General features: G+C 37.1%; 1 protein-coding gene across 3 annotated transcripts in view; it reads right to left on the bottom strand.

The window, feature by feature from the left end:
- The window catches only part of shank3a (SH3 and multiple ankyrin repeat domains 3a), a 666,415-nt gene that overhangs the window by 579,783 nt on the left and 74,050 nt on the right, over positions 1-12,582 (bottom strand). For all 3 annotated transcript variants that reach the window (XM_088647094.1, XM_088647093.1, XM_088647091.1), the window contains exon 3: positions 6,641-6,725. The gene's annotated coding sequence lies outside the window, so the exon portion shown is untranslated. The remainder of the gene's footprint in view (positions 1-6,640; positions 6,726-12,582) is intronic.

Here is a 12,582-nt window from a genome sequence, read left to right on the forward strand (position 1 = left end):
TCCTCTTCAGACATACTCATGCTGTGGTTCAACCTTGATAATATCCACCCTCTTAAATTCTGCCAGTAGAATCAAATCAATTTTTGACTTCCAGAATAATCAAACTCCTTTAGAAAGCAGAACTGTGCATCAGGTACTGTAGGTCTCCCAGTGGGTCCTTAAGGAAAGTGCAGTGTTCACAGTTGTAGGGTGTGAGTTAACAAACTGGCTGCTTTTCTTCCCCTTGCTTTTGGGGGAGACAGTGCCTGGAGTGCAAACAAGCTATTTTTGTTAAGGGCCTGAAAAAATGGGTGTAGCCATGAAAATAGCCATGATCTAGAATTTAACTTAATTAAAAAAGCAGGTTTCAAGTGTGGAGATTTTAAATTAAGCTTCCATCTTGGCAGGGAACCATCAGATGGATCCATTAAGTCTGGGTGTAATGATGTGTCTATGGAATGTTTCCCTGGCTTCCACGGCAATTAATGTAAAAAAAAAATGTCTACCACGTTTTGTCCTGAATGTTATGAAAATAAACTGACTTGATCATTTTTAAAGAAATAAATGCAAGAAATTCAGGAAATACCTACAATACTGTACATGGTCAATATGAAGTTTATTGTCAAGAGCAGCAGTGTTCCACTTATGGCATAGTAATTGTATTCCAAATGAGAATTAACCAGAGCATTGTCCTATTGATTCTATTAATTTCTGTATTTTACTAATCATACATTCTGTGGTGTTTATTTATCTTTTAGAATACAGAGCACATTTTTGGTCACCATTCAAAACAATTTGAATTGTGTTGGTGCTCTGGAATCAGCAGAGAGAAGAAGAACCAGGTTAATCCCCAGACTTAAATGCAATATTCTTCAGTGACATCTTAAAAAACAATCTCTTTAGTCCTGAACAGGGACTATGAGAGGCACTGATTCAACTACATAAAATCCCCAAGGCCCTAGACAAAAGAAACAAGTGGACTTTTCAGAACAAGTTAAACATGAACCATAGGATACAGAAAGAAATGTAATGAAATGTAAGAAATGTAAAACAACATTTAAAACCTAGAACAGGCATTTTATGCAAAGTGTTGAGTGAGTATTGAACACTTTATCCATGTTGTTGAAGCCAATATTCTGACTTCTTTAAATGGCTGGGTGAGATCCTTGTATCAATTAGAAACTAACTAATAATAAATAATTGCTTAAAGTTATATAGCACTTTTCTGGAAACTCCACTCAAAGTGCTTTACAGGTAATGGGGACTTCCCTCCACCACCAATGTGCAGCATCCACCTGGATGATGCGACAGCAGCCACAGTGCGCCAGAACGCTCACCACACATCAGTATCACTATCAGTGGGGAGGAGAGCTGAGTAATGAAGCCAATTCATAGATGGAGATTATTAGGAGGCCATGATTAGTAAGGGCCAATAGGATATTTGGCCAGGACGCTAGTGTTACACCCTTACTCTTTTCGAGGACCTCGGTTTTACATCTCATCGCAGGACGGTGCTTGTTTACGGTATAGTGTCCCCGTCACTATACTGGGGCATTAGGACCCACATAGATCACAGGGTGAGTGGCCCCTGCTGGCCCCACTAACACCTCTTCCAGGTAGTAACCTTAGTTTTTCCCAGGAGGTCTCTCATCCAGGTACTGACCAGGCTAACACCTGCTTAGCTTCAGTGGGTTGCCAGCTGTGAGTTGCAGGGTGATATGGCTGCACTTTCGATGTGCCAAATGACCTCTAATGTATAATTTGCCTTTATTACTTTTCCATCAGGCCAGTATGTCTGAAAATAAAGCAACTGAAATACAGTATCTACAGTGCATTCCATCTTTTATTTGAGTATTTAAAATGTATATTGTTGTTACCAGTGTGCTTTATCTTGTAATTAAACAACACATCTATTTTTTTCCAAATGTTTGCAAGGATGTTTGTAAGGTGTCTTTTATTGCTTACACTGTTGAAATTAGACACTTTCAAATTTGTAAAGTTTGCAGATTTGAGAGTTTTACTAACCAGAGACCCAAGTCTTGGGTTTGTTACCCTTATTCTGCTTACTTTCTAAAACCTCTATATCACAATGTTCTAAATATGAATGGTCAATTTTAGGATGTGTATCGTGTGTAATTGTGACTTTTATACTAGATATGTGCATGCTTGCAGGGAAATCATAGATTAGAAAATATCTAAAATATTCTTCCCACCATCTTGAGTAAAACAAATTTATAAAAGTTCATAACACCTACTGTATACAGGTTTGATCATTCTGAATGAGGTCAAAGAACATAAATTTCCCTGTGAACAATTTGGTGGTTTAGAAATAGACAACATTTGAATAAAATGAGGAATTACTAAACATATATAAAAAAAATCTACATCATAATCCATCCATCCATTTTCTAACCATCCAAACCTGGGTCACAGGGGAGCTGGAGCCAGGGTACAGGGTCCATCGCAGGGCACACACAGACACACACAAACTCAAACTAGGCTTAATTTTCCCAGGAGCTAATTAGTTTCCAGTATGACTGTGAAAAGTGGAAGGCAACTGGAGCACCTAGCAAAAACCCACATAAACAGGAAAGCAAACAAGCTTCATGCAGATTGGATGAATTGAGAATGAATCCAGGCCCCCAACACTGTTAGGCAGAAATGCTAAGCACTGTCCCATCATGTTGCCCTAACATAATAATAAGTTACAATCTGTATAGTTGTAGAAAGTGCCAGACCAAAAAACTACATCCAATCAATCACAATTACTCACATTGACAAATTCTAAATGCACTCAAAAGCAGACAACTCTTTATATAGGAAAGTAAGATTATGTTTCATAAGGTAATCCACTACAGCTAAGAACATTAGTCCATGATAATAATAATAATAATAATAATAATAATAATAATAATTGCTTACACTTATATAGCGCTTTTCTGGACACTCCACTCAAAGCGCTTTACAGGTAGTGGGGACTCCCCTCCACCACCAACCAATGTGCAGCATCCACCTGGATGATGCGACAGCAGCCATAGTGCGCCAGAACGCTCACCACACATCAGCTATCAGTGGGGAGGAGAGCAGAGTAATGTAGCCAGTTCATAGAGGGGAATTATTAGGAGGCCATGATTGGTAAGGGCCAATGGGAAATTTGGCCAGGATGCCGGGGTTACACCTCTACTCTTTTCGAGAAGCGCCCTGGGATTTTTAATGACCACAGAGAGTCAGGACCTCGGTTTTACGTCTCATCCGAAGGATGGGTATAGGTGATATAGGTGGTATAGATGATATAGGTAACTCTTTCTAAAGATTGCATAAACAATGCGGATTGGCATTGGGCATTTTTGCTGCCTGGGTCACAGGATGCAGAACTCCCTTCTGTATGACAATTTAAGTACATACACAAAGGAGCAGAATAGTTATGATACCTTCCACATTATACCTGTGCCAAATAAAAGCCAAGGGAAGCACAATGGAATATGGACAATTTCAGGGGATAAAAGAAGGTTGTAGAACTATCATTATATGATTTTCATTTAGACAAGCCAAAAAGAAGAGCCTAACACTTTATGTAAAGCCAAGTTACAATTTCTAATGGAAGTCTGACACTTAGACTCTCTGCCAACATACATAAGTTAAAAGGGGTTTGCCAAAACTCAGGTCTTTTTCAGACTTGGAAAAGAATTGCAGGTTCTACTCTAGTCAAAGATATAGTAGTTGTCCAAAATCACAGTCCTATAGGGACTTAATTTTAGGTCAACACTAAATCACTACTTTCAAAAGAATTAAACAGTCTCATTGTGATCAATTAGGCAGGTGATGTGTTTAAGCAATTTAAAAATCACCAGGGGACCAAGATCTGAGTACACTTCAATTCTGTGTTCTCTGTTCAGATCTCTGAGTACACTTCATTTGTCAGGGTCCACAGCTCTTTTAATTGAACAGTTTCTACTTGCTTAATTCATAAATAACTTACAGATTTTCCATATTTTTACAAACAGCTGACCTTTAAGATTTAATGGACTGGATGTTTCCAGGAGGTTTTACGTACTGTACTTGTAAGACTGCTCAAATTGTGCAAGGTACAACAGTATCCCAAGGACTACACAAATTTAGCTTATATGGCAAGATAGAAAGAAGAAAGTCATAACTGAAAAAAAAGATGTGTCTCATTGACAGGGCCTTGGCACTTTTCAGAATAGAAGGGACAATGAGTGGAGCATACTGTAGTACAGGACAGTCTTTGAGGAAAATTTGCTGCCCCCTGCAAGAAAGCTGAAACTTAATTGATGTTCAACTTTCAGCATGTCAACGAACCAAAGCACACAGCCAAAACTATCAAAAAGATAAATGTCCTTGAGTGGCCTAGTCAGTGGTCCAACCTATATCCAATCAAACCTTTGTGGCTTACTTGAAGATTGTTGCCTTTCAACATCCTTCAAGGAACTAGACATAGCTTGAACAGTTTTGTAAAGAAGACCTGTCAAATATTGCACAATCTACAGTAGATGTTCAATGTTCATGGAGACCTACAGTATCCCAACAGACTCAAAATTGCCAAAATCTGCTACCACTAAGTAATTTACTCAGAGATGCATAGTTTTTTTCCCAGATAATAATATTTCTATTTTCTATTTTTAATATACTGTATCATGTTTTTTAAAGTGTGATAGATAAAATGAATAAATAATAGAGGAAAAATAATGATAGAAATGCATGAAGCTCTGAGGTGCTGACACAACAAAATGCAAAAAAGTTCAATTGAGTGTTAACTTTTTGTAGGCACTGTGTGTATAGAAATATACATGCAAAGGTAAATCAGACTATAATCACACATTTTGTTAATAAAACAGAAGTTGAATGACATCCTCAAATTGTGAAATTGGAGGTTTTGATTTACTACATTTGTGGTCTTTATGTAATGGACAGGACTGACTAGAAGAGGAATCTTGCATAACAAGAGGATAAAAATGAAATTGGTGTAAAATAGACTGCATAGGGTTAAAGTAAAGATTAATTTATTGTACATGTGTAAATAAATTCATAGTAGTGCATTTTATGTAGTATGGTGCAATATTGAAAATAATCTAAAAGCAAAATGCATCTCAAAAGGTACTGCATGTTCTATTACGCGCCATAAGATGCAAAAAAAATGTTAACAAGTATATAGGTAAATTGTACAAATTGATTAATAGTGTTTGTTTAATTTGTTCACAGTGCATTACCACAGAACCAACATGGAAAATTGTTGGACTAGAAAATTCAGAAAGGAGAACAGAAGGCACTTAATTATAAGATGTGATAAACCCTGAACCCTGTAGTTTTGTGCAGTTTTACCGAGGATCCCTCAAGATCTCTTTTCGTCTTTCAACAACAAGTATCAAAAAATCTTTTTTTTTTCAGAGCAATGACAATTTTATTCTTGAGGATCATTGTGATAAAAAAGCTTTATGAAGAGAATGAAAAAGCAAGCCATACCCTTGTTTGCATTCATTGGTGAATAGCTGACTCAACTGTCCTCAGGGTACTACCCAATGGTCTCTTTGTACCCTCATTCACTGTGTTCTAAAAATCCCAAAGAACACTATTTTTTTTAAATGTAAGCTTTTGAAAATTCTTGTAGTTCTGTAGTGGTTATTTTCAAATGCTGAATAACAAACCCTTAGAATTTGCATTTCTGGCGAGACAACACTATAAATATTACAAAATGAGACTCTTGGGGATTCACTAAAGCACTGCTGTATTTTCTAAGCTGGCAAATCTGTTATTTTTCCTTTTGGTACCTGCTGCCATGTCACAACAGCTTTAACTTTGAATTACCCATCCTGTGATCACCCAAAACAGCTGTGTACTCCACCTTTGACCAAGTGTGTTGTGTTGTCACAGTTCAAACTGTGCCAATGCCAAATCTATGCCTGAATCAGCTTGAATATATACCTTCTGACTCTGCAACTGTTATGCAGCTCAATACAATTATTCTTATACATATAAGACAATACTTTTCAGCAAAGGTTTTCTTTAATGTAAAGGTTCAGGTTAAATTTCCCTGAATTCCTGTTGCACAGTCTCAGATATGAATGATTCAAATATATATGAAAAAACATAGATATTTTTTTTATGATATAGCATCTACAAAGCAATTAATTGGAACATTTTCAAGCTTCTAATACATTCAGTATATAATTATTATTATCTTCAAAGGAGTGGGGTATCACGTGCATATGTACAGTCATATTTAGAATATGCATTACATGATTGGTCACTGAAATATACACTGAGCACCACAGGGAACAGAATGGTAAACACATCCGATTGTCTCAACTTAAGTACAGATTCATTATCAGCTTTTGCAGTTGCATCTCAGAGGTCAGTGAATTTGAAGCAGCTATTTAAACCTTAAACCAGACATTTCCCCCAATTAAACCACTGTGCTGCTCATGGTTCGCTTTGCATTAGGTAATCTCTAGACTTATCTATATCTTACTGTTAGAGAGTTTTACAGCGTTTTTGAATTAAAATAAAATATCAGCAACACTTTTACCTGTATTTTAATGCAAAGTAATTTCATATAACAAAAAAACTCACTTAATGAGGACCCCAAACATGCTGAATATCATATTTCATTAAATAAATAAAAAAATCTGTCAGTTTCACTTACCTTATAGAAATATGCATGTATTAAAAATATAAAGGATTGCAAGGCCTCGCTGTAACCATGGAAATGTTGCTATCTCTGTGCATTTCTGTAGAGTACAAAAAGAATGATACATTTAAGTGACTAACACAGCACTCACTGCAACCTGAGGGGGAGAATGTTAGTTTGAGAAGTTGCCATGGAAACTATAATGTAGAACCACGAGGGAAGAACGGAATTTAGAAAAAAAAGGGAACCTAGCACCTACGGAGCTACCAGGGAAACTCCCACACTCTCAGATCTCTGCCAAGTGTTTAAAATCCAATCCAAAACATGCAGCAAGACTAAGGTACTGTATCTGTATAGCACGACCTGGTCCCTCACAGTAGGAGATGGACAGAAGATCAGAAAACACAATGGATTTTAAGCAAGAGATAAGATTTATATAACAATTTTCTTCATTGTATTTCTTCCGTGTATTTTGCAGATTGGTGCATAAAATATGCCATCTTTTGTAGCATTGCAGTATATTTCCATGACTCTCCTTTGCAATTATTTAAACATTTTTAAGTTCTACAGATTTGAGCATTTTTGTTGCAAAGTGTTTGCTTTTGTATCTGATGCTAATATATAATGTAATTGTTTGAGCATTGCATAACAGTTTTAATATGTAATAAGAATTTTTAGAAACATGTCTATTTTCAAAATTAAATTTAAAGATATCTGCAGTAATGTCCATGCTGATTCATATCCAAAGATCTTACAGTGTGACCTTGACTTCTTTTGTAACCGACCCCTTTCCTAGATGAGAGAGCTGCCTCTTGACTCCAACATGTTTAAATTCCTCAAGGAATTTAAATTGCTAAATTGTTTAATCTGTTTCTTTGAGAGCATAGTCAGGTTTTATTGTGACAGACAAATCACCATGACAACATTACTTGGGTCAGTGACTTACAGTATGCTTCATGATAAATATCAAATTAATGTTTCTACAGCTAAAAAATTACATTTTTACACTAAAACTAATTTTGCTGGGTACAATGGGAACTGCTTAGAATAAAAGGAAGTCTATGCTATCAGAGCCAGACAGGAAACACCTTGGTAAAGCCTGGATGTGCTTCCCTTATTTACAAAGCAGTAACCTGGAGCCACGGCATCTCTCAGGAACCCCAGCACTTACTGTAGAGGAGACACCTCCCAGCTCTCCAAGATAAGAACAATGTTTGTTTAAGACTGACAGAAATCTGCCACAATAGAACTGCTCGGCCACAATGCTGGCACAACCAGCTACATTTCTGCAAGTTTCCCCATTTATCATGAGTAATTTTATTTTAAGTTTTACTTCAGCCATGGCTAACCTGCCAAGGGTATGGCCTACAAAGTACTGAAAATGTAACAAGGAAGACACAGTGATACCAATACATTAAGGCATCTCACTGTAGAATTCCATTGCAATCAAAACATTGGCAGTGAGATCAAGCTTTGATCATAAGCCTCAAGGTAGTGCAGTTTTTTTTTCCTGTGGAAAAATTATTATTTTTTTATTTCATTTAGTGTTTATTTTTAAATAAAAATTCAAGTTTGATATGGTCTTACAAAAAAGTCCACTTGAGATTGAATGGTGTTGGATACAAATGAAAAGTTAAAGGGAAAATCAATTTAACTGATTACTCCCCCTTTTGTACAGTCCTTCGGGATTTATCATTCAAAATTTGACACATTTAGGTTTAACACGTATTGACAATTTAAAAGGAACGAATCATGTTTTATATCCATCAAGTCTACTTTTATTACAGTGAAGATTTTATTAAATGGCACCCATCCTAAAATGCAAGGGATAAAAATACTTAATATACAGTATCTTACTGTTTGCATAGTGATTATAGAGGCTATAGTAGAAATACATCTGTCGTTACTATGGGCTGTATGTGAGTGACACAGTGGTGCAGTGGTTAGAATTGCTTGTAGCGTTGCGGCCCTGGGCCCACTCTCTGAGTGGAGTTTGTATGTTCTCCCTGTGTTTGTGTGGGTTTCGTCCAGGTGCTCCAATTTCCTCCCACAGTCCAAAAGCCATACTGGTATGTTAATTGGCTTCTGGGAAAATTTGCTCTGATGTACTGTAAACGTGTCTCTGTGTGTTTACCATCAGATGGACTGATGTATCCTGCCTTGTGCCCATTGCCCATTACTGGGATAGGCTCTGGCTCATCTGTGATCCTGAATGGGATCATTGCCCTCGAGTGACCACACCAGAGCAGGACCAACACATCAGACTGGTCCATCTGAGAGATCGTTTCAGAAATGCCACCCGTACTGCTGCTGAAACTGCCGGCAGACACAATGCCCACATCAGTGAGAGGACAGGGAGGCTCCATGCTGCTGGCCTTAGAGCAAGGCGACCTGTCAGAGGCCCTCTGCTCACACCTCCTAGACGTCACACCCGACTGGCTTGGGCCAGACAGAGGCTGCGATGGACTCGTCAGCAGTGGCATCAGGTCCTCTTCACGGATGAGTCACTCTTCAGCCTGTTCCACGCAGACGGGAATGCCAGAGTGTGGAGGAGGAGGGGTTGCGTTTCTTTTTTCTATCAGTACAGTATATATTCTTAAGGATATGTGTTTATAGGAACACCTACTGAACTACTGAGTACCTACTCAAAACAAAACAAAACCCTTGATGAAACAGGAGTGAAAAGGATTGCATGATTATTGCAATAGATGGTTACAAAAACAAATATTACTCTAACTAAGAAGCAGGGTTTGTATTAACAACATTTTACTTTCTCTTTAAATCTTTGAGTTAATCCTCTTATTTCCAAATTTGTTCTTTGTTTGACTCTGACAGGCATCACTTAAGATGGACACATATGTATAAAAAAGTTAATTGCTTTGGGAGATATAATGCTTTTTCAATTAGGCTTGTGTTCAATTCACAACTTAGAATCTCCATCAACAGTAAACTGCCTTCTGACAACCTGAATTAAATCATGTTTCTTCCCATTTTATACTTTTTTCAATAGCTAGATTTGCAACACTTTTTAAACAAAACATAATATAAGCTGTGATAACTCCCACAACTATGGTTTAAAATACAGTAAGTTGCTATATTTGTATTTTTATTGTTTGTTATGGCTTTACAAAAAATGAATACAGTGTATATGAATAAAGTAAATAATCTTCATTGTAAAATAGGCATTCTCCATATTCAGACTAGATCATCAAATACATTTGAATTACCGTGGTAAGATCAAAATGTGATAATGATTAACTCTGAATTTCAGATTCCAATGATTTAATCATTGAAAACAAATGTACTGAAACTACTTGAAACAGCAACAGATCTTATCTTACAATTAATGTATTATAATAGACAAGATTGATGCTGTATGTGTCATACATTTTAAATGACAAAATTAATATATATAGGAAACTGTTTGAAAGGACAAATCGGTATTCACTCACCAGGTTTCAAGCTGAATAGTATATTTTGCTTTAAATGCTGGCCCTTTAAACAATGATTTACATCATCTCCATATTTTTTTTTTAACAAAACATGTTTCTCCTGTCTCTAAATAAATGATCCATGTGAATAGGCATAAATACTGAAATGTTTGAATTGAATGGAAAATAGATGACTGCTGTTTTTAATCAATATATTGAATTAAACCAGACAGCCCAAATTAGAAAACATTGATTTCTGGAGGGGTTAAATTCTGCCTGACAGGATGGGGGGGATTTAAAAATCATGTCGCTTCACTGTACATTCAATTCTCCCACTCTCACACTTTTGGGGAAAGGTTTGTCGTTCAAAAGAAGTGGGCTATCTGGATAAACTATAGTAGTATGAACAGTAGCAGTTTTCTGTCTGACATCATACACAGTCTGCTTTTTTGCTTATAGTAATACGTAAAATATATGGTAAAATATAATACTTTTACTATAGTTTCCACAATGGCTCAGTACATTAAGATTTATCCTTAAATTTTGCTTTATTTATTTTGTTAACTGCACTCCCTGTTTCCTTTGTATTTGCAAACTTTAACTTTAACCATACCTACTTACTGTACAGTATATACTGTATCTAATCCATCTATCTACTGTTAAATATACTGTTGCAGATTGAAGGGGGTGGTTAACATAGATAGATAGACATCTTGCTAGGCTCAACATTTGCAGTTCACTGGTTTCAAAGCATATATAAATAGGGGATGGGAGATGATGAGTTTGCTGAGCTGCAGGAGATCTGGGACACCTTGATCAAAAGGAATAATCTGGTTTACCTTCGTTAATTATGTTCCTGGTAAATTGTTAGGAGTCATCAACAGTCCAGGAACACAGGATAAAAGACAGGTAGGCAACGAGAGAAGGGAAGAAGCATGCCAGTCAAGAGAACCTTGTTCAAATCAAACTTAAATCCAGAATCTAGCTTGTTGATTCCTGATTCTAGCTTGATTTATGTTTAAGAGAATTTTCCATTCTGCTATTTTATTAAGCTCTTGATTTCTTTTATAAAGAATCCCCAGGTTTTCTCCTGGTCAGTGGCCACAATTTTAGAATAGGGAGATAGAGTCCCATTCACTTTGGAACATCTAAATTTACAAAAAAGAAAGATTTAGAAGAAGAAGATTCTGGGCAGTATTTGTTTTATATGTAGGATGTGATGCCAATGTATCTCCTTTGTGAGCCTGTTAAGGCATTTGAAAAAGATTTTTAATCCTTGATGGCACTCTAGGTTTTCTGGTTGATCGGGATGTAGGCCTCAGGATCTAGGCCTTGTCTGTAAATAGATTAATTTGTTGTAACAGTGTGGGAGCAAAAGGAGCCACGACGAGCACCGTTAAAAAATCTATGTCCTTAACTAAGGGTCAGAAGCACCAGTGTGAGGTTAGCAGGGACCAAAAATACCACAAAAGGGGTAAACAAATGAAACAAAAAGGCAAAAAGAAAGGTGTACCGCTGTGCATCGCGACCACCAGACCTTGGGAAAAAGAAGGACAGCGGTGACCAGACTGGACTGACCCCTATTTAGCGGGGTCCAGGCAGGAAGAGCAGGGCGCGCAAGGCCAACACAAAACTAAACTTCAGTGTGTGAAAAAGGTGTGCCTGCCCCGGTGAAGATAAGTGACGGGACAGACAAAAAGAAAAAAGAAAAGAAAAAGGAAAATAACGCCTTATGCAGGTACATTCCCCTCCCGGACTGCCAGTGAAATAATACTCCCCTTCCGGGGGTGGCCCTTCTCGTCCCTTCGTGGGGGGGGGGGGGGGGCAGTGTGCCTTTATAGGATCTGCCCAGCTGTTGCTCATCTTCTAGGAACCCGAAACAGCTGTGACTACAAAGGCCAGGTGTTACCCTTCTTCCAGGGCTCCGCCTCTACACTGGGCACGTCCCCGCGTTATGCCACACTTGTATGTTGTATTTTGGGTTGTGTGTTGTTAAGTTTGTGTTATTGTCATTATTAATAAATAATTGTTTACTCTAGCTTGCCTCTCATTTATTATTCTTTCACCAGGACTGTGCCTGAAATCAAACAAGACAGGTGTCTCTAACTATACCAACTGCTCAGGTATATACTTGATTACTTATTGAAGCCTTAGTTATGATTATCCCATTTAATATTTTCTAATTTCTTAACCTCCTTTATTTGTAACAGTAATAATTCTGCAATCCTAAACCTGCTTCCATGCATTGCTCCTGAACCTTCTTGCCATCTCTTAATCAGGTATTTCCTTGAATTGTTATCTACTCAGCAAACAGCTCTATTAATACACATTCAAGAAACATTTATTTCTACATTAATATTAGGACTTTAATGCCCAAATAATCTGGTTCTGTATGAAAAAGAAACATTTTGGCACTTGTAAATTATTTGGAGAGAATCTTTGCATCAGAATGTGTGTAATGGTGAGAACAATTTGTTTCATACAGCAAAGCCTTGCATCATGGTCAGTTAATTAAGCGAAATAATG

The sequence above is a fragment of the Lepisosteus platostomus genome, chromosome 9 (genome assembly GCF_059453375.1).
Source record: "Lepisosteus platostomus isolate fLepPlt1 chromosome 9, fLepPlt1.hap1, whole genome shotgun sequence".
Taxonomy (NCBI): domain Eukaryota; kingdom Metazoa; phylum Chordata; class Actinopteri; order Semionotiformes; family Lepisosteidae; genus Lepisosteus; species Lepisosteus platostomus.